General features: G+C 40.6%; 1 protein-coding gene across 1 annotated transcript in view; it reads right to left on the bottom strand.

The window, feature by feature from the left end:
• The window catches only part of LOC131682153 (laminin subunit alpha-1), a 465,292-nt gene that overhangs the window by 417,940 nt on the left and 24,265 nt on the right, over positions 1-23,087 (bottom strand). The gene's annotated exons all lie outside the window — the stretch shown is intronic.

The following is a 23,087-nucleotide window of genomic DNA, read 5'->3' as shown; positions in this document are numbered from 1 at the left end:
AGTCGAATGGGATATGACACTCGGCCCTCCGGGCCGGGATTAGGTTGACGTTTTTCAGAGTGATTGCATAACCTTTCTATATGAGAAAGGCAAAAAGGCACACACAAAACAGAATGAGTCAATTCTAGTGATGATGGATTAGAGAAAGAGAAAACTAGTATCAATAACCTGTGTGTACGAACACCACGTACGTACATGAGGTTCGGTTGTGCAGACGAACATCTGCTCGTGTTTTGGTACGCATTAGCGCGTTCGAGTTTGCACACGAAATGATGGTGTAGGATGAGCACAGAACTAGAACGAATATGGTGTTCGATGTTCATTTGGGAAGACTGCACTCGACTAATAATTACTTTTCAATCACTCATATATCATCTTATTCCTTATGAAGTGGTGAAATGGTTTTACATAAATCGGAACATTGGAATAGTTATTACTAACATTTGCACGACATTTTCCGCAATAACTAATGTTGGGGAGATTTGACCAAGTGGAAATAAGCTGAAGAAAGGTTCAAAATTTCTAATATTTACTTTGCTGTGGTACCTACTGTTGATGAAAAACGCGTCACAAAAAGTCCCACCTCAAACATCAGTCTATATCTTTGAAATAATGATCAAGTTTTATTCAGTGAATTGTTCTCAGTGTCATGTCTGGTAGGTCTGTGGTTAATCCTTAAAAGGAAACGCATCAGAAAAATCGAAATTTATGAAATGCAATCCTTTTATATTTTTAATGGTACTAAAGGATCTCGACAATATGTAAAAATTTGAAGACAGCATGTTTTATGTCTTAATTTATTGTTTTGATTTTACAAAATTCTCTTGATCAAGTCTCCCCAGACCTTGGTCAAGTCTCCCCGCGGCGGGAACGCAATATTAAATCAAAATGCTTATAACAAAAATTTTCTGAAATGTTGTAGTTCTCGAGATATTTTAAATTTTGTTTTAACAACATAATTCTTTTGTTTTAATACGGCCTTTTCATAAATCATTAGCGTTTCTCCTTCATCAACAATAAGTTTTTCAAAAGGCCCATAACATTTCCTGTAACTTTCTCTGACATCACTGCGATATTGTAAGCCATTTGAAAGCTATGCGAAAACAATCAAAATACTCTTCAACTAAAGGATCTGATGATTAAACTTAATAGATCGATCATACTTTGGTTATTTTCATATAGCTTTCAAATCGGTTACAATATCGCCTTGATGCCAAACGAGAAGTTACAGGAAATGTTATGGGCCTTTTAAAAAACCTATTGTTTGTTGATGGAGAAACGCGAATAACTTATGAAAAGGTCGTAATAAAATAAAGTAATTGTGTTGTTAAAACGAAAATTGAAATATCTCAAGAACTAGTACATTTCAGAAAATTTTTGTTATTAACAGTTTGATTTAAAATGACGTTTAAAATCATATCCAAAAGAAAATTGCATTTTTGACTGTAAATAGTAGGGGAGAGTGGGGATACATGAACCACGGGGATAGGTGAACCACTAAGGATATTACGTCACATTCTACCAATTTTAGTGCAAACTATATGCGTTTTGATAGCTCTGTCGGTAAGCTAACCTCACACGCATTGCGATAGCGTCAAGTGTTTGTTGTCACCTTTACAGATAATCAAAGTTATTGTACATTTAAAGTTGCCTCAATTGAGACCTCGCGTTTTTTTGGAAAAAGTGTATGGTGTCCCTTCGTTATTGTAAGTAGGTGCAAAATCTGTTATTTATATGAAGAAATTTGCAAAGGTAAATATTTCCTGCCAGCTTAAAATTAATTCAAATTTGCTTATGGCATGTGGAGAACTACTTTTTGCGGGGATACATGAACCACTTTTAGGTTCGGATTTTTGTAATTATTTGAAAAAAGAAAAACACGATGGAAGAAAGGAAAGAACACAAAAATATTAAAAACAAAAACAAATAATTTGTTATATGGACTTTAAACTACAAACATACAAATGAAATTGTTTTTTTGCACAAAAATAGAATAAACGAACATTTTCGTATCATTCTCAGAAAGTTTTGATGTATAAAATACAGTAATCGAACAAACAAGTTTTAAAATTATGGCACGTCTTTCTGATTGTGAAAAATGTTTAGTCTTGCATGCCGGTGAAAAGTGTAAAGTTTCATAGGAACCTAAGATTTCAAATATTATCGGACGAATTTTCGTGGAATTCCTCAAAACAAAATACTACTTCTTTTCATAACCAAACCACTGAACAAATTAACGATTGTGATCTGCTCACATGATTCCGACTAAAGTTAAACATCAAAATTACCGCAAGTAGAAATCCTATTTTGATGCGAGCATTAAAATTAAATCTTTTTTGATCTCAGTTTATGTTTGTCATGCTCTTCTTACATACTTTGCTCTTCCTAGATGATTTTTTTTTGTTTTTATTTTTTACATCAAATTGAAAACTTATTTTGTTTTCATCCAAATATTCCAACACATCAATAAACTTTCAAGTTACTCTCAGTGATAGATGAAACAGTTTTCTGTTTGATGTCATAGGACAATTTGTCTGCTCTCGGTTTTGATCAAAACGTTAAAATTACCAAAACACTAAAAATTACTCCACCTGCCGTTCGTTTCGCTTCAATATACCATTCACCCATCCTTCGGGATAATGTAAACATTCCATGTTTAGAACCACAGCGAGTAAAGGGCAAATGGACTATCAGCAGACTCCACATAATTCCATAGTTCATTTTTTTCAACGGCTCCCAGAAGTTCATAAAGTCACCCATGCAAATTGCAGCCTCGCAGTACCGCTCCTGTTACACCGATCCACCGGTTGCGACACCGCCACCGTAGCAAGTGATCCTCACTCCCGAGCGCCTATCTTCAATTTCCGTTGATACCATCTATACAATTCCTACCCTTGGCATTGGTACAAATATAATGTCTGGTTGAACATGGCTTACACAACATTATGCTTGCTCGGGAAGTTCACCTACAGGGCTGCTGTATGTAAGCTATCAACTTCACATCGCACATAAACACATCAGCAGCAACTTTGAATGATGTACCGAACTGCGGTAACAGATCTTCAAAACGTCGCCCCGAAGTCACTGGCAGTTGAGTATACATACAAGTAGGTACTGGGTCGCCGACTCGGGATAAGAGGTTCCCGGTGTGGCGGAATGAAAACCGACCAGACACGGCACACAGAAGAAGGAAGGTGTAATACACCAAGAAACAGATTTATTTATGAGTCCCTTCAGGAAGGAACGTGTAAAACGGAGGGAATACCGAACAGGGTAGCCTGTTGATTGTTGACGCTAGGATCTGGACGGACTGGAATTCTGGCAATGTTGGAGACTATCTAGAATGTTGTCTATTATCATTGCAATTTAAAAATTAACAGTCAACTATGCAACATATTTCAATCCGGTAGATTGAAAGAAATATTCGATGAAACATGAATGTACCTTCGCAGATTGAGGACCATCCCAGAGGATGGACGCGATAATGGTACAAGTGCGATTGTTTCTGGCGGCATGAGCAAAATTGGCAGCAATGTATCCGTTTTTTGAGCGGTAACGCATACTACTCAGACTTGCACCGAAGTATCAGCTGAATCGGCTGCTAATCTGGCAGACGGAGATTTAATTAGAATTTGGCTTGTGTATTTCGATAGAAACAGTGAAGAGACGAATGGAGCATACTGAAATTTTTGACAAATATGATTAACATGAGCACGCGTCTGGCACCTTGCCCTGATTGTGGTAGTTTTTGGTTGGTGGATGAGTATAAAAAGTGACCCAGAACGACAGTATTCGTGGATGCAGCATAAATTAATGTTCTACAAATTTTTTATGGTGACATAGCACATTCTAGAACATTTATTTCGAGAAATTTAACATAACATAGAAAAATTATTTAGCGCATGTGTTTTAAGTATTGATACTTTGCAGCTTCCACGGCATTCAGTATTTTTTAAAAACATCATATTTGCAACTAATTTTATCTAACCAACGCAAAAGGTTAAGTTTTGTATATCCAAGCTCGGAAAACATAGAATTCTTACTTTTCTTGGAGATTTTCGGATTTCATGCCAAAGCAGCTAGTAAAACACATTTCACTGTTTGTTGTATTATAATGACTCTGTGGTGCTGTCTATCAATCATATGATAATTATTTCGACACGACCTTCGGAGCATTTCGATGAACCGGTTTGATGCCATCATTAGCGTGGCCGAGCAAAAACACGACGCTTGGTGTACGACTAAGAAAAAAAAACAGAAATCGCACAAGCTTAGAATATAACCCATTCCCCGCGAGCGCGAAGTAGATGGAACTTTTTATGAAATTTTGAGGATGACCTCTTAGAGACACCCTGAAACATAAACTGGAAGAAAATCGAAGATACTTTGGTTGAGCGTGGTAGTATGACTAGGAAAATATGTATTCAGCTTTGCTACCGATTTACTCGTATTAAACCTTTATTATACTCTGAAACAAGGATATCCGTCGATTTGCTAGATAAACATGATTCAATCAATGCATAATAGTTGCTGGGAGAACTATCAGCCTAATTGAATGGTGCTTTTGAGAAAGAAGCTGTGATTTTTCTATTACACAGTTGTATTGCGTGTCCCAGCGCAGTGTGGTAGTGCTGGTGAATTCCGCAAGACACTAGGTAGGGGAGATGACCAAATAGTGGATGAACTATGCCAACGCCTAAAAATTTTGAAAGTAAACTAACTCAAATTTTCTTATATATGCTCTGAAATTATGTTTATATGTAAGAGTTTTTAATTCTACAAAGGGGTGGGCGCAGCGTAGTTGGTAAATCGATTGCCTTGTACGCAGCGCACCTGGGTTCGAGTCCCGACCCCGCACATAGGGTTTGAAATTTTTCATAAGAGATTTTTCTAACCCGAAGAGGCGAATGACCTTAAGGTTAAAACCTCTATAATCGAAATAAAAAAAATTCTGCAACTAAAAAAATCCGTACATGTAAGTCAAAACTCTACTCTTTGCATTTTTTTTTAATGGAAGCTCCGTAAGACCCAATAGTTGTGATGATGTTCCTATACTACCCATGATCGCATATTTGTCCCGTTTTCTATAGGATTTCCTATTTTTATGAGACTGATTTGCGATCATTGGCAGTTTAGTTGTATTAACTGTTTTCGCTCATCCACATGGTTTATTTCGTATAATTTTAACAAATATAATGATTCGAACATTAAACATTATCAGATTCTAATAATATAAGAAAATTTATTATTTTATTTTCAGTTTTTTGGATTAAAAACCATAAAGAGTAAAAATAATAAACGAGGACAGCTATGATCAATCAATTTAACAATTGGCTTCCTGCGTACTTCTTTCAATTTTACCATTACAGGTATACCTCGATAGTACGTACACCTTCGCTTCGTTTAGCGTACGTACTATCGAAACGTACGTACTATCGAATCACAAAAATAAAATTCAAATTTTACTTTTTATATTTAATTTTTAACGAAACTTCACAAATATTATATTAATCACTAAATTCATCACCCTATTAGTGATAACTGTCCTATCACCAAGTACTTAATCTTTAATGTTATGGTTTCCATCAACCAGGATGGTTGAAAATGGAGTGTAAAAACATTTACATGGTCCCGTAAGTTCCTTTGAAGTTGGTTGCATAGTCTTGAGCATTTCGGCAAATTTATTAGGAATTTTGTAGAATTGTATTTAGCACTACTTTAAAATTCTAGAACTATCCTGAATCTCTGAAATTCGTAAGACTTGCTTGAAATTCATAGATAAATTTCCTGAAGATTTTCTTAATTTTTTTATCTGCCTGAAGCAGAAGCAATTGTTTTTTGTATATTTGATTCGTGTAATAATAACAGTACAATTTTTCAAACTGTGGGAACGAACCGAAATTTAGTGGGTTAAAAAACAGAAGTTCCCGATTTGTGGGGCGATAACAATTCTTCTCAAGTACATACAGGATTTCAGATTGGTTTTTATTCCTTTCAGTTTTTGGTCGTTAATGAACTTTAAAAACCCCGAAAACGGATATTTAAATATATTTGCAAAGGAGATATGATTTTGAATTAAAACAATGTCGACATATAAACTAAAAGGTATAATAACCACAGTTTTTGACTACATAAGATAGTTTTTACTGAGCTAGGAAATATTTCTTGAACCACGCCAATATATTGGATACATTTTTTAATCATGCTCACAAGATCCCCAAACGAAGTGTTGAGAAAATACTTATTTTTTCAGCTCTTTAAGTACTACCAGCAGTCTCCATCGAAGTCGCTAGTCTTGCGAATCTCGTCCATTCCATTCTAAACACTGTATCTCCTAGAATGTATGAGACTCAGCACTCAAATTTTATGTATTGTTTGCAGATCGTTCATCAAAAATCGTTTTATCACCGCTCTAGATATTAACCTCCAAAATTGCCTAAAATCTTCTTTGATGTTCGAAAAATGTCTCGAATTTTTGCAATTTTCCTTAAAGTTAGTAATACTTGGGACATGCCGTACCTAATTGTTGAAGAGGCTTTTTGATATTCGTCACTTTTCCAATTTTGTAAGTTTTCTCGAAATACTTCATTGAAATTATTTGTGAGTTTCGTGAAATGCACTTGGCATTTGTTTAAGCTTGATAGAATTTTATAAAATTTGCAGACGCCCCCTGATGTTTAAAAGATTCTCCATAAATCCTTAGAATATTCTTGAAACTTCGCGAAATTTCCAGAGCTTCTTAAGATTCTACTTAATATCGTAGGATTTTCTTGGAGCAGCTTGACTGGATCACCGATAGCCGTTAACAAAACCTACTGAAACTGTAATATTTCTAAATGTTCAGGTCGCAGAATTTCCCGAAGTTGGTAAAATATGTGTGAAAATCGTGAACACTCCGTTTTCTATAGAAATTGTTAGTATAGAAGTTTGAAGTACTACTGAAATTCCATATGACCTTCGAAGATCATCCTTAAAGTTCATTGAGATACTCTGCATTTTGACAAAACCAAACTATAACTAATGAGTGTCGTACAATTACCTGAAGAATTAAAGATCTCCTTGTAAGTCAGCAGTCTCCCAAAATATAAAAGACATTCCTGGAACTTGTAGGGCGTCCCTAAAGCTTGCAGATTTGTTTATACTTGTTTGATTCCTACAATGAATTTACGACTTACTTAAATTTTGAAATACTTTACTGTACTTTATAGAACTACTGTAAGTAGCACACAACTTCTCTAAAGTATGCATAAACCCGTAGAATTTCCATAAAAGTTGTCATACTTCGTTGAAGCTTACAAAATCAAAGGGAAAAAAATTGATGGCAGGTGTACGTACTATCGAGGCAAAATGTACGTACTAACGAGGGTACGTATTATCGAGGTACACCTGTAATCACAATTTTCGTAAATAGTTGTCATTTTGATGTTATCAAACTCGTCAAAACGACCCCGATAGATTGGATAGAAAAAAGAATTTGCATATTCCCAAACTATGTACAGTTCTAGAGAATAGAAAGAAACACAAGTGTCAAGTTAGGCTTGCCACCTCTGATTAGGCCTTCATCCGGAGATTTTTAGGAACCTGCGATAAGGTTCAAAAATATGAGTATGCGCAAAATCCAAACAAAAATTTGAATCAAATCGAATGGTCTTTATTTGAGACAAATTTAAACAGTTTTTATTGCCTAGTTCAAAAAGACAACTAATTACTCTTTCATTCTTTTTGTTACTCGTCAGGGTATCAATTTATCAGTGAATGGAAAAGTGCCAAGTTTACGCATATTCACCGTTGTGTGCTTTATTTTAACAAATCGTAATGCAAACCACTGTTCTGTGCCGCTCACATTAAGCTGTAATGTTTCGCCTTTATGAACCAACAAGGTTTAGATAAATGTAGAATTTTACTTCCATGGGTAACCGCGAAGAATCTAAAAGCACTAGCCACTTTCGTTGTGTAGGAACGAGCATTGAACTTCATGACAGCTAACAGTAGAAAGAGAAAGAGGCAGGAAAGCGGTACTGTGCGGGAAGCACACTGAGTTGTCTTCCGGAATTCTATGCGGAGCGCAAATAATCTGGCTATTCGTCGCCATAATCGCCCGAGGTAGCTCCAACAAAGGAGTAAAGCTCTCCTTCCGTAATAGCAAAAAATCGTTTGAAACAAACTAAATCAGTACCATAGAAGTTTTAATTATCCGTCGTCTCACCACACCTGAAGAAATTAAAGTTAACCCTCCGGAAGTCGCACAAATGGCCCACTGAACGAGCAACCGCTCATCAGAATACTATTCTACCCGCGATGGGCCCATACGTATGTGATGATGATGGAGGTCAGGATGTTGTACCAACTTGCTATCCTTTGGGGGGAGGGGAAGAATTGTGTTGAATCAAACAGCTATCGTAGAGTGAACCACGTGACCACTGACATCGCCTATATCCAGGCTTCTCGTCGCTGAGTTGGGCCATTGGACGCTCACACGTTATCATTGAATATCCGATTTCATTGGCGTACATCCGCAAAGTCGGTGTAACGCGACTACTCTGAAATGTTTGCAGCTACTTCTGCCTTTCCACAGGGAAGTCATCTTAGGCTAATCATCTTCCTACTTTACTTCAATGATGTGAATTATAGACTCAGTGGACCACGGTGGTCGTACGCGAATGACCTCAAAATCTTCAACCGTATCAAGACTTTGGCAGACGCACACGTTTTGCAGAAACGATTCGATGTCTTCAGCGAATGGTGTATCGATAATAGTATGATTCTAAATCCTGCAAAATGTTCTACAATTACCTTCTGTAGGAAAAGAGAATCTATCAATTTCGACTATAATCTTTCGGAATTGCTTATTCCTCGGGAATGTTCCGTGCAGGATCTTGGAGTAATATTAGGTCCTAAGCTCAATTTCAAGCAACACGTCTCATGTGTTATTGGTCGTGCATCGCGAAACCTTGGGTTCATCTTTCGTATAGCCATTCACGGATGCTGCTTAAAAGTCTGTAATATTCCCTAATCCGGTCATCTTTGGAGTATTGTTCGACGATTTGGAACACGCACTACCTGCACGGTAGCGATCGAATTGAAGGCATTCAACGAAAATTTCTACGATTTGCATTGAGGCAGATTCCTTGGTGCGATCCCTTTCGGCTACCTAGCTACGAGATCCGCTGTCAACTTATTCACCTCGACTCTCCCCAAGAGCGCAGAAATACATCAAGGGCCCTAGTTTTTGTTAATTTGCTGTCAGCACGCATCGATTCTCCAGCCCTAATAGAACGAGTTTATGTCCAAGCAAGAAGTGGAACTTTGCACAGTAACATTCTCCTGACAGTCCTCTTCGGCGGTTAAGGCATACGGCGAATGCGGTCGTTGCGGGATTACAACGTAGTTTTAATCGTGTGACTCATTTGTTCGACTTCTATTTGTCCTGTAATGTGATTAGGTCTAGGTTTATGAATTTTGTTCAAGAGTGTTTAGATGAGATATATTTATCGATGCGAAACCAAAGATATTCAGTTCATTAATTTCAACTTCAGTTCATTTATTTTAGCCGCCATATGTCGGTTTAATTTTACGATCAATTTGAGTGAAATGAATGACTTGCGCAGTATGCCCTCCATCAGAGCCTGTAGAGTATGTTTTTTCAGTTTTTTCTCATCTTTTCCTTTTCGTCCTTAGCTGCTCTTTTGGTCTTCCGAAGTTCGCTCTTCATCATTGCCAAAATACGTTTCGATCGGCCGGAGTTCAGGACAGTTTGGTGGGTTCATGTCTTTCGGCACAAAATCCACAGAATTTGCCGCATACTACCCCTGCATGGTTTTAGCGTAGTGACATGGAGCCAAATCGGGCCAAAATAATGGTTTTTGATTGTGCTGTCTCAAAGGGGCAAAAGCCGTTGTTGAAGGTTATTCTGTTTTGTAAATCTCATCGTTTATGGTGCCTTTGGTTACGAATGGTTCACTACGTTTGCCGCAAGTTCATATTGCCTGCCAAATGAAGTACTTTAAAGGGAACGGGCATAGCGTAGTTGGTAAATCGATTGCCTTGTACGCAGCTCACCTGGGTTCGATTCCCAACCCCGCACATACGGTGAGAGATTTTTCCAAAAGAGATTTCTCTAACCCGAAGAGGCGAATGACTCTAAGGTTAAAACCTCTATAATAAAAAAGTACTTTAAAGTGAATTTCTACAGCTTCTACCGCTTGAAATGGAAATCCACAGCACCAGTATTTCGTTACCAACGTCGTGCAGCGTTCCCAGGCGCTATTCCACGTACTGAGTACACGTGACTATTAAACTAGGTATCACGAACCAGTTCACGAATACAAGAATAATATTTCATGATTTCGTGAACTATTTCACGAGCACGGATATTGGATCGTAACTAACATATTAGAAATCATGAACCAGTTCATGAATACATGAATAATATTAGATGATTTTGTGAACCATTTCACGAGCAGAGTTTTGTGATTTTTTACCAATTCCGGATTTTGTGTAGATACTGGTACCGAAAATTGAAGACGTGGTTTTCATTTAAAAATTTGTTTGTGGAAAGCGTGGAAACAACGAGAACATCGTAAATGTGAACAAATATGTGAACTCGGCTGCAGGCCTTTACTCCCATCATTACAAGATCAGGACGTCAGGACTTGTCAATGACATGGGAAAGCAGCAGTGTTTTTCGGAGAAAACGCATTTCTTCGATGTCCGTTATATCCGTGCGGACTCTTCACGTCTGTTGCAACTCGTCACTCCCAGGATACCTTCTCCAGGACTCGAGTAGTACGACATACCCAGATAGAGCAAGACAAAAAGATGTTCCATCCAATACAATGGTTATAATACTTCCAGCAGAATACACGGAGAATGTGGTGGAAAGGCGGTGTCTGAAGCCTTTTCCTGTTGCAGAGTATTCAAAATTTGGTGAGATCAACCCAATTTATTGTTATTTTATAGTTCATTATATAATTCATACCATGTCATAATTATTAGATCCACTTATCCACTTCCCATTTTCCTTCCCTACTAACAAATTCATCCCTCCGTAATACCTATGAAGATTGCGTGGGTTTCCCGTATCTTCTAAAGTAGGTACATTCTAACTAACATTCCCTTCCCTTTAGCAATCGTAAGGACATGGCCAGGTGTGCAGTGAACTATACAACATCACTGTATCAGCCACCCATGATGAGTGAGGTCGTTTTTGCTATGCTATGCTATGCTATGCTATTTTGTGAACCATTTCACGAGCACGGATATTGAAATATATTAGTGATCATGAATTAGTTCACGGGAATTGAATGGGCTCATGAATAAAATTCCGAATTTCGTGAAATAGTTCACGAAAAAATAACCAGAATATTTCGATGTTGTGAACTATTGTTCCTATAACTATGAAAAAAATCATGAGTCAACCTTTGGTTTTATGAATAATGTTCATAAAGTTGTGAACTAGTTCTTGGCGGAAACCGTGACTGAAGTTCACAAAACAAAATCAAATATTTTCACAAATGAAAGCCTTATGCGGGCGTTACTGAAGGGAAATTGAACATAATTATAAAAGCCATGATTTTTGGTCATGGTCCTGTTTTCGTAACGTAAAAACGTGATTGTTCCAGAATTCATGGCACTTTATTCACGTTTTTGGGAACAATTTTTTTTCCGTATATTATTCGTGCAATTTTGCGACTTTGAAAAATGCTAGAGTTGAACACTGATCCGTGTCAAGTCCCTGACTCTGTTGTACTTCAAGAAGACATTTGTATGCTTCAAGTGTTGTGCATGCTTAACGGAATGGAAATTAATGTTAAGAAAAGCAAGTTTCGGACGCTTGCAAACTCTATGCCATTTTTAATGTAGCCTACAAGGAGTGTAGATGCTATCCGCTACCTACTTTATTGCTGCTACGACCGCCATAGCTTTTGAGATGCTAGAATTTTTAAAACGGAACACTACAGATTTTGATGATTTCTAGACATAAAAGTAACTTTACTGTGCCTTGATTAGTAGTATACTAAAGTACGCTATACAAGTATGGGCGTTCCAGTTGAATGAGAATAACGTACACTTTCTGTCAACTTCAAACTCTAACCAACGAAAAAGCCCACATGAGTTGAAACAACTTCTTTCGAATTCATTCCCGATTGAATAACTATAAAATGTCATTCTCTCTGACGTATTTTTTTTTTTACAATGGAGAAGACCTTTATGTCCTAGCCCAGTACACGTGCTAACGGTAGGGTCCAATCTACCACACGGGGTGCACTGGGGGCGTGTCGGACTCGAATGGTGACCAGCCATTAATACCGACTAAACTCCATTGGGCTCCGCCATCATTCCTCCCAGGAACTACCTCTCGGTATTACTTCTGGGGGGATGGCTGTACTCAATGTACTCATTCACTCTCACTCGCGCGATCATACATCCTGTATGAGGCTTACTTGGGTGCTCTCTCAATCACACTTTGATTCACTCTCAAACACTCCCACATGAGGCTGACTTTTGTGCTCACCTTTTACGTTCCATGCGAGGCTGACTTGTGTGCTCACCTTACTCATTCCTTGCTAGGCTTACTTTTGTGCTCGCCCTACCCATCCATGTGAGGCTGACTTGGGTGCTCACCCTATCACCTGATTCACTCTCAATCGTGCCACTCTATTGTACCTTTGTCACTCCCTCTGGCATCCCATGTGGGACATTTTTCTTAGGCCCCACTTCTGACATACCATGCGAGGCTGACTTTTGTGCTCACCTTTTTCATTCCTTGCTAGGCTGACTTTTGTGCTAGCCTCTACCAACCTGTGAGGCTGACTTTTATGCTCACCCTTAACATGCAATGTGAGACTGACTTGGATGCTCACCCTTTCACTCCTCTGCCACGCCATGAGGCATCGATAGCTTAGTTCCAACATACTACGCTACGACCCTCCCGTCTTGGCATGAGGCAGTCCACTTATACGCCTATACACTCACTCTTCTGTCTTGCTTCGGGGTGGCTGGGTTTACCCCTTACGCGGTTGCCATTCGCTGCGCCAACCTACCTCGGCATGAACAGACCATTCACTCTCTTATTTTGCGCTTGGCCTTTTTCGCTCCAGCTAACCAATCACTAGTTAGCCGTGCCCGCCGTCTGTTGCTCGGTTCGCCAGATTACCTGTAGCCTACTGGCAATCTGGATGGTAGCAGCCGAGACTGCGTTCCACTTCTCCACCGTTTGACACATCCGCTGGATAAGGGTATCCGGGGTTGTGTCCCAGCCACAGACGTCAAGCATTGCTCTTCTTTCGACGTCGAACCGATGACATACGAACAGTATGTGTTCGGCAGTTTCATCTACACCTGGGCAGTCCGGGCAGACTGGGACCTCCGCGTGTCCGAACCTGTGGAGGTACTGACGGAAACAGCCATGGCCTGACAGGAATTGTGTCAGGTGGAAGTGAACTTCCCCATGGGGTCTTCCCACCCAGCTCGATATGCTAGGTATCAGCCGGTGGGTCCACCTACCTTTCGAGGAGTTGTCCCACTCACGCTGCCATCTGGCGACCGAGGTCACCCTGGTGCGCTCGCGGGCTCCCCTATTTCCACGTAGCTCAAAGCACTCCTCATCTTCCCGTATGACCAGCCCGACTGGCATCATGCTCGCTATCACGCAGGATGCATCGTGTGATACCGTGCGGTAGGCAGATATCACTCTGAGGCACATCACGCGGTAGGTGCTCTCCAGTTTCTGTAGGTAACTGGTTACCCTCAGTGCTCTTGACCATGACGGGCCGCCGTACCTGAGGATAGATACGGCAACGCCTGCCAGTAACCTACGTCTACTGGCGCACACCTTTGAGCTGTTGGACATCATTCTCGATAGTGCCGCAACAGCAGTCGACGCTCTCTTGCACGTATAGTCGACATGGCTGCCGAAGGTCAGCTTGTCGTCTATAATGACTCCGAGAGACTTCAGACTTCGCTGTGAAGTGATCGCGACTTCTCCCACATGGATAACTGCATGTTGTGCCGACTTGCGGTTGTTGATGATAACTACCTCCGTCTTATGATGAGCGAGCTCCAGGCCTCTCGCGCTCATCCATTCCTCCACCGTGCTAATCGCGTGTTCTGCGGTTAGTTCTACCTCAAGAATTGACTCCCCGTAGACCTCCAAGGTTACGTCGTCGGCAAAGCCGACGATCTTGACCCCAGGAGGGAACTTCAGTCTCAGAACCCCGTCATACATGAGGTTCCATAGCACCGGGCCTAGGATCGAGCCCTGCGGGACTCCGGCGGTAATCGGAACCCTTTTCTGACCGGCATTGGTCTCGTATAGCAGTACGCGGTTTTGGAAGTAACTTTCCAGGATCCGGTACAGACCCACCGGTAGGCTAAGCCGGTGTAACGAGAGCGCGATGGCATCCCAGCTTGCGCTGTTGAATGCGTTCTTCACGTCAAGTGTCACTAACGCACAGTATCGAATACCTCGCCTTTTTCGTTGGATCGCTATCTCGACAGTATTTATCACTGAGTTGAGAGCGTCCACTGTGGACTTACCCTTCCGAAAGCCAAACTGGTTGCTTGACAGACCGTCCGTACCTTCCGCGTACGGGGTGAGCCTGTTGAGGATGATCCTCTCAAGCAGTTTGCCAGTCGTGTCTATCAGACAGATTGGTCTGTACGCCGATGGGTCGCCTGGCGGCTTCCCGGGCTTCGGCAACAGCACCAGTTTCTGCCTTTTCCATCTATCGGGGAAACGGCACTCGTCAAGGCATCTCTGCATAGCTAGCCTGAACATGTTCGGGTTCGCTATGATCGCTGCCTTGAGAGCGTTGTTTGGAACTCCATCCGGCCCTGGAGCTTTGTTCATTGCTAGGGATTTAGCCACTGCGAGTAGTTCTTCATTCGTCACTGGAACCACCATTTCGACCGTGCCCGCACTGTCTCGTAGTGCAGGTGGCCAGGGGCTTGTGGCTCGAGACGGGAAGAGTACTTCGATAATCGTTGCCAACCGGTCCGGAGACCGTTCTGGGGGTGAGGAGCCCCCTTTGGTCTTGGCCATCACAATCCGGTAGGCGTCACCCCACGGATTCGCGTTGGCACTCTCACACAGGTTGTCGAAACACGCTCTCTTGCTGCTTTTAATAGCCTTGTTAAGGGCTAATTTCGCAGCTCGAAACACTTCACGGCGGTTCTCTCTTGCATCCTCGGTGCGAGCTCTTTGCATCCTACGTCTAGCTCTGAGACAGGCTGACCGTAGAACTGCAATCTCGGCACTCCACCAGTATACCGGGCATCTACCGTTTCTTGGCAGTGTTTTTCTCGGCATAGTGGCGTCGCACGCGCGTGATAGAACAGCTACCAGCGCATCCCCGCTTAGACTGTCGGTGTTGGCCTCCAGTCCCATGGCCGCGGTGAAAGCTTCGCTGTCGAAGTGATTGGACTTCCACCCGCGTACCTGACAGGGATCTCCCGCCCTCGGATGCTGCACACCATAGTTGATCTTAAAGCGGATTGCTAAATGATCGCTATGGGTGTAGCCTTCGTCTACCCTCCATTCCATGCCTGGAGCCAGACTCGGGCTGGCAAAGGTCAAATCAATCCACGCCTCCACTCCGTTTCTACGGAATGTACTAGCGGAGCCATCATTAGCTAGCACAGTATCGAGTTTCGCAAACGCTTCCATTAGCGCTTGACCCCTGCTATTTGTACAGCGGCTGCCCCACTCCACTGCCCAAGCGTTGAAGTCTCCCGCTATTACTACCGGTTTCCGGCCCACGAGGTCCGACGAGAGCCTGTCGATCATCTGGTAGAACTGTTCTATTGGCCACCTTGGTGGGGCGTAGCAGCTGCAATAGAACACACCATTGATCTTGGCAATCGCCACACCCTCGGCGGAGGGGTGTATTACCTCTTGAACCGGGAACCTTCCCGTTGTACAGATTGCCACCATTCCAGACCCGTCCGACACCCAATTGCCGTTGCCGGCAGGGATGCTGTACGGGTCTGATAAGAGGGCGACATCTGTCCTCGACTCCGAGACCGACTGCCACAGCAGCTGTTGGGCTGCTGCACAATGGTTAAGATTTAGCTGTTTCTCTCTGACGTATGAACAGGTTGAAAGAGCCCATAGCCACCCAAAATATAATTCCCAATAAATCAAACAGGCGACCACCCAGAAAGGCATTCAATAAACAAAAGTTTGGCTTTTATTAATTCGAGGAATACACGACATGCGCGTACAACCATATAATTAAACTTTACGGTTCCTTCAACTGAATACCGTTGCCTCGGGATTTTTATTCTGCACGTTCAATGAAGTACAAATAAACAAGCTAATTGAAAATGAAACAGCCCCGACCATCCATTAATCATTAGTTGTCGTTGCTGAATACCCGCGCACAACTTAAATATACTCGAAAGGGGCGCTTCCGATACAGGTGAGAGTCCCCTGGTGATATTTAGTGGGAAGAGTCAGCAAAATGTTAGCAAATTGATATAACTGACCACCCTGACTACCGAAACTTTGGCGGTACTGACTGCAAACAAGTTGTTGCATTTGCTGCTGGATGGTTGAAAAAAAATCAGCCACACATGATTAAAGATTACACCGGTTCTGGCATGGTTGGTGCAGCTGCTTGGAACACCATCAAACAGTATCGGTGATGCCTGCCCATATCGGTGCATGTTTGTATAAATACATATTTCGAGGGCGGTTCCTTGTTGATGGGCACAGCAGAAGCTTCGGCGTCAAGCATCCGACGGCTCGCCCCAGATCGAGCCCGCGAAACCTGCGCAAGCCGTCAAAAAAGTGCAGTGTTTGCCTACCTGCAGACACACTTTTAATAATCAATTAGTCACTGTTTGCTCGATGATCATAAATCATGATGGTTGTTGATTTTTAATAACGGGTAAGAAAAACAGTTTCTGATTCACTTGCGAAGCACTTTGATGGAACATAAATTGCAAGTTTCTGGATGCATGATTCTCGCCGTTCACTGTACTGTGTTTCAAAATTCAGCTAACATTTTTCCTTTCTCATATAAAGAAATCACTCTAAAAATCGACTTTTTGACCGACGACCGAATGGCCGAGTGTCATATACCATTCGATTCAGTTCGTCGAGATAGGAAAATATCTGTGTGTATGTGTGCATGTGTCATCTAAACATACACAATTTTCTTAAAGATGGCTGATCCGATTTCCATGAACTTAAATTCAAATCATAGGTTTAATAATAGGCTGTTTTGTGAACTTTAGTCGCGGTTTCAGCCATGATAATAATCGATTATCTGTACGTGAACTGGTTCACAACTTTATGAAGATTATTCATAAAACCAAAAGTTGACTCATGATGTCATTCACAGATTTAAGAACATTAGTTGACAAGATCAAAACATTCTGGATATTTTCTCGTGAACTATTTCACGAAACTCGGAATTTTATTCATGAATCCATTCAATTTTTGTGAGTTAATTCGTGATTCCTCATATATTAGTCACGATCCAATATCCGTGCTCGTGAAATAGTTCAGAAAATCATGAATAATGAATGTGTATGTGTATGAATAATATATACATTCGTGAACTGCTTCATGATTCCTAGTGTAATAGTCACGACTAACCTGCATGACCGTGAAATAACTTACAAAATTATAACATATTATTAATGTACACATATCATTGTTTTTTGGCAACACTCCTGTAGTTGTTTATATTGCGCTTTTGCTGTTACCCTTTAATTTTTTATATTATCGCTGTTTTATTCGTTCTCACTGAAATTTTATTTGAGTTTGTGCTTCCGTAAAGTCGTTGTTATTACATGCAACTGAAGGTTTTAGTGTTTATTTGCTCTGTCTTGTGTATCAAGTGAAAATTATCCCGACGTGCTTTGTTATTGTCTGCAGATAGTTGCTTCATAGGAGTGTCACACGATCGCCACTGACGTGTGTGACGTCATCGATCATCAAAGCTTCGTCGCTTCATCAAATCTGTTTGGTCTTCAAGCATGCAGCGTTATTCCGTCAGGTAACATTAGCAGCAGTATATGTATATGTCCTGCTGAAGCTTCGACTGGAACTGCTTGTCTCTCAAGTAATGACAACTCTCAGGAGTATGGGTTATCAGGCGATCATCTTTGGAATGATGTGCAGGAATTTCAGGAATCGACTCTTGATGCAGACTTGAATGGTAAACTGACGATTTATTACCAGAACGTCCGAGGCCTACGCACAAAAATCGATGCAGTTTTCCTCTCAATCTTTTAATCTCTTCTTCTCATTACGACGTAATTGTTCTCACCGAGACTTGGTTTAGATGATAGGATTCATTCTCGTCAGCTTTTTGGCGATACATATGCTGTTTATAGAAACGATCGCAGTTTTGAGAACAGCCGTAAATCACGCGGAGGGGGCGTACTCATCGCCGTGTCTACAGCATTGAATAGTTTCGTCGATCCAACACCTGTTGACGTTTCACTTGAACAGCTATTCGTTAAACTGAACATCGGTGTAATTTACTTACCACCAGATCGTAAGAGTGATCTAATCAGTGCAAACAACCATGCCCGATTGATTGATGCTGTTTATTCTTGCCTTGGAAGTAATGATTGCTCATTATTGTTTGGAGACTACAATCAGTCTGGCCTCATTTGGAATACGCGCAGCGCTATTGGATGGATTCATCTTCAACTGTATCACACAAATTAATAACATTGAAAATCGTAACGGTCGTATCCTGGACTTTGTTTTATTGAATGAGACAGCACTAGCCGACTGTCAGATCCATGAACCTGCTATTTCTGTGATTGATGCAAATCATCCTCCCGTAGAAGTTATTGTTAGTCTGCCCAAACCTTTTATTTATGAGGATATCCCTGATGATCTTGGCCTTGACTTTCACCGAGCTGATTTCTTGGGACTTGCATCAGCACTACTTCATATCGATTGGCATTCACTTAAGTATACAGAAGACATTGACTCTGCCGTTGAACATTTCACTGCTGTGATTAATGCCGTCATGGCTGACTATGTTCCTCTGCTAGGCCAGCTCGTAAGCCACCGTTGGGTAATGCACATGTACGACATCGTTGTGTGCCTGCTCCAAAGTTTTTGAGATCATAATGAACGAAGTGCTCTCTGCATCCAGGCAAAGCTACATTTCTCCTGATCAACATGGATTCATCCCAAAAAGATCAACCTCCACGAATCTCGCTCAGTTTGCTTCATTCTTGCTTCGACACTGTATATACCGACTTGAAATCAGCATTTGACAGAGTTGATCACGCAATACTTCTGGAACGGTTGAAATTAATAGGAGTGTCTTTTGAGCTGATTCGTTGGCTCGAATCATATCTGAGAGATCGAACACTTGTAGTAAAAATTGGATGTGTGTTCGGGTGTTTGGATCCACTCTCTTTCACACTCTTTATCAATGATCTAGCTACAGTATTACCACCGGGTTGTCGCATATTCTACGCTGATGATGTTAAATTATACATGATCGTCAAGTGCATCAGGGATTGCTTAGCTTTACAACAGCTCTTGGACACTTTCAATGACTGGTGCTCCTTAAACTCGCTTACAATTAGTATTCATAAGTGCAGTGTAATATCGTATCATCACAAGCACAAACCAATTTCACACGACTACTGTATAGAAGAACAGCATCTTGAGCGTGTACTACAAGTGTGTGACCTTGGAGTCACTTTGGATTCTGCACTCACTTTCCGACCTCATTTAGACTATATTATTAACAAGGCAAACCGCCAGATGGGATTCATGTTTAAAATTTCTAATGAATTTAATGACCCTCTCTGTCTCCGTTCACTTTACTGCGCATTGGTAACTCCATAATATGGTGCCCGTATCAAGCAACATGGATAGCAAGAATTGAAGCAATTCAAAGAAAATTCGTTCGTTATGCACTAAGACACCTTCCGTGGCAGGACCCTATTACGGTTCTTCCGCCATACGCAGACCGCTGTATTAGGTCTACACACGCTTGAAGCGAGGAGGAGAGTAGCCCAAGCTGTTTTCGTTGGGTCAACTCCACATCTCTGCACCGGAACGTGTACTCCGTCAACGAAGCTTTTTGCTGTTGGAACACAGGAACTCCCTGTATGGTAGCCATGATCCAATTCGCTTCATGTCTGCCACATTCAACGAAGTGTTTGCGGAATTCGATTTCAACGTGTTATCTACTACCTTCAAAAACCGGCTATTAAGTAGTTTCTGACATACCCGATATTTCCGGACGACATTTTAATCTGTATTTTTATTTGCTGCTTTTGTATATATTTTTTGCATTGTTTATTTTATTGTATTAGTTTGTTTTTGTTATATTTATTTCTGTATTTATTGTTAAGTTCTGTATTGTGTATTCATTTGTAAAGATATGGGGTTTTATGCCAGTTTAAGTATAGTTAATATTTCACTCAAATTGGCTTTTCCCCATCCCTTCATATTCATTAAGACCAACTAGGTCAGATGAAAACTAAAAATAAATAAATAAATAAAGACGTGCAATAGTCACGACTTGCCATTCATGCTAGTGAAATAGTTAACAAAATCATCAAATATTACTAATGTATTCGTGAACTGTTTCATGACATCTAATATATTATTCATGATCTAATATCCGTGTTTATGAAATAGTCCGTAAAAGCGTAAAATATTTGTCATGCATTCGTGAACTTGTCCATGATATCTTGTATAATAGTCACGACTTTCTCGTGATCATCAAACAGTTAACGAACTCATAAAATATCCATGTATTCGTGAACACTGGTTCATGATTCCTAGTACAATAGTCACGTCTGACCATTCATGCTCATCAAATAGTTCACAAAATTATAAAATATTATTCATGGATTCGTAAACTAGTTCATGATTCCTAGTAGATGATTTACGGTCTATTTTGTGTGCTTGCAATATTTAGAATATATACTTCTTTTTTTCAATTTCATGCAACGTTATAATGAAATTTTTACGTGAACTTTTTCACAAAATTTGGGAGATTATTTGTGGAATCATTTATGTTTCATGCACTTTTTCATGAAATGTCCAGCTGCTAGCGACCAGTAATAGGTAGGATCAGTAGATATAACAAAACTATTAGGAACTCGAACGACCGTACTCATTTCCAGTGTGATGTCTTGACAGAAAATGACAACTGCGTTAAGTACTGTTAATGATACAGTTCACATAATAAAACTGCTGATATCATGAACATGAGTCACATTACTCCACGTGTCAAATTCGAAGGTAAGTTCTGCAATAAAATATCACGACAAAGTGGATAGAAATTACGAAAATCGTGATTAAGAACCTGAAATCATGAACATAAATCACAAAACTCGTGACAAAAATGTCGAAAATCGTGACTAAGATCCTGAAATCAAGAACATGAATAAACATAAATCTCTGCTCGTGGCTAAAATATCACAACAAAGTGTATAGAACTTACGAAAATCATGACAAAGTTACTGAACATGAACATAAAGGGCATAAAACACGAAATTATTGCGACACCGAAAATGGCATGCCAATTTTCTTATAATGTTTAAAATCAAACCAAAATGTTAGGGTAATTATATACATATATTTACTTCAAAAATCAAAAGAAAAGTTAATCGATGGAGCCTTGAGTGTAAAATTGAACGCATTTTCGCTTGATGCCCTCCATCAAAGTCTTTACAGTGTCATCCGGTACCAGTTTCTCAGTTTTTTTCCATTTTCTTAACATGTCCTTCTCGTCTTTGACTGTCTTCTTGCTCTTCCGAACCATCATTGCCCAGTACTGCTCCACCGGGCGCAGCTCCGGACAGTTTGGCGGATTCATGTCCTTTGGAACAAAATGGACAGAATTGGCCTCATACCACTCCAGGACATTTTTAGAATAGTGGCATGATGCCAAATCTGGCCAAAATAGCGGAGCTTCGTCGTGCTGCTGCAAGAACGGCAAAAGCCGCTCGCCATTTACTGTGCCCTTTGTCACGAAAGGCTCACTCCTCAGTCCGCAAGAGCAGATGGCCTGCCAAATGAGATATTTGGAGGCGAACTTCGACATTTTATGCTTCTTAAATTTGTCGTCCACATAGAACTTACTCTTGCCGGTGAAAAACTCCAACCCCGGAATTTGCTTAAAATCGGCTTTTATATACGTTTCGTAGTCCATCACACAGCAGCCATATTTTGTCAGCATCTTCTCGTAGAGCTTCCGTGCCCAAGTTTTAGCCGTCGATTGTTGCCGCTCATCGCGGTTTGGAAAGTTCTGTACCTTGTATGTATGTAGTCCAGCTCTCTTCTTTGCATTCTGGACGTAGCTCTGCGACATGCTGATCTTTTTAGCCAAATCACGGCTTGAGACGTTGGGATTTAATCATCCGCTTCACCTTTCCCTCCGTCTTTTTGTTCTCCGGTCCCGGTTTGCTTCCAGCTCCTTTTCTGTGGTCCAACGTCAACCGCTCCTGGCACCACTTCAACACTCTGGAGAATGGTGAATGTTCAACATTTTTCCCAACAGCCGGTGCGACAGGTCAGGAAATTCCAGGTGTTTGGAAAGAATTTGTTCTCTCAACTGGCGTTGGTTCACCTCCATTTTCGTTGAATCGAAAAACACGACTTCGAGTTTGACAGCATGTAAACAATACACATCAATGAGAAAGTGTGCAAAATTTGGTTGATTTTTACCCAATGGTAAAAAAGTTAAGAATGTGTCGCAATAATTTCGTGTTCGCCCTTTAAATCACATCACTCGTAATTAAAATATCAAAAATCGCGACTAAGATCCTGAGATCATGATCATGATTCACTCTACTTATGACTAAAATATGGCGATAACGTGAATATAAATTACGACTTTCGTGAAAAAAAGTTCCTGAAATCATAAACATCGTTTGACTGTCGGCAGTGGATACCATAAATCGTGTTCAAGACAAATAACAAAAACTAAATTTGTCCAGAGAACAACAACAGTAACCCAACAAAACATTCGAATGTAACGCCATGTATATTTTCGAGGCGAACTAGCTTTTTTGAAATCACAAATAGTTTCATGAATATGAGGTTTATTATTTACAATTTCAGGAACTTGGCTACGATGTGA

The sequence above is a fragment of the Topomyia yanbarensis genome, chromosome 2 (genome assembly GCF_030247195.1).
Source record: "Topomyia yanbarensis strain Yona2022 chromosome 2, ASM3024719v1, whole genome shotgun sequence".
NCBI lineage: Eukaryota > Metazoa > Arthropoda > Insecta > Diptera > Culicidae > Topomyia > Topomyia yanbarensis.
This window is presented reverse-complemented; position numbering and strand designations above follow the sequence as displayed.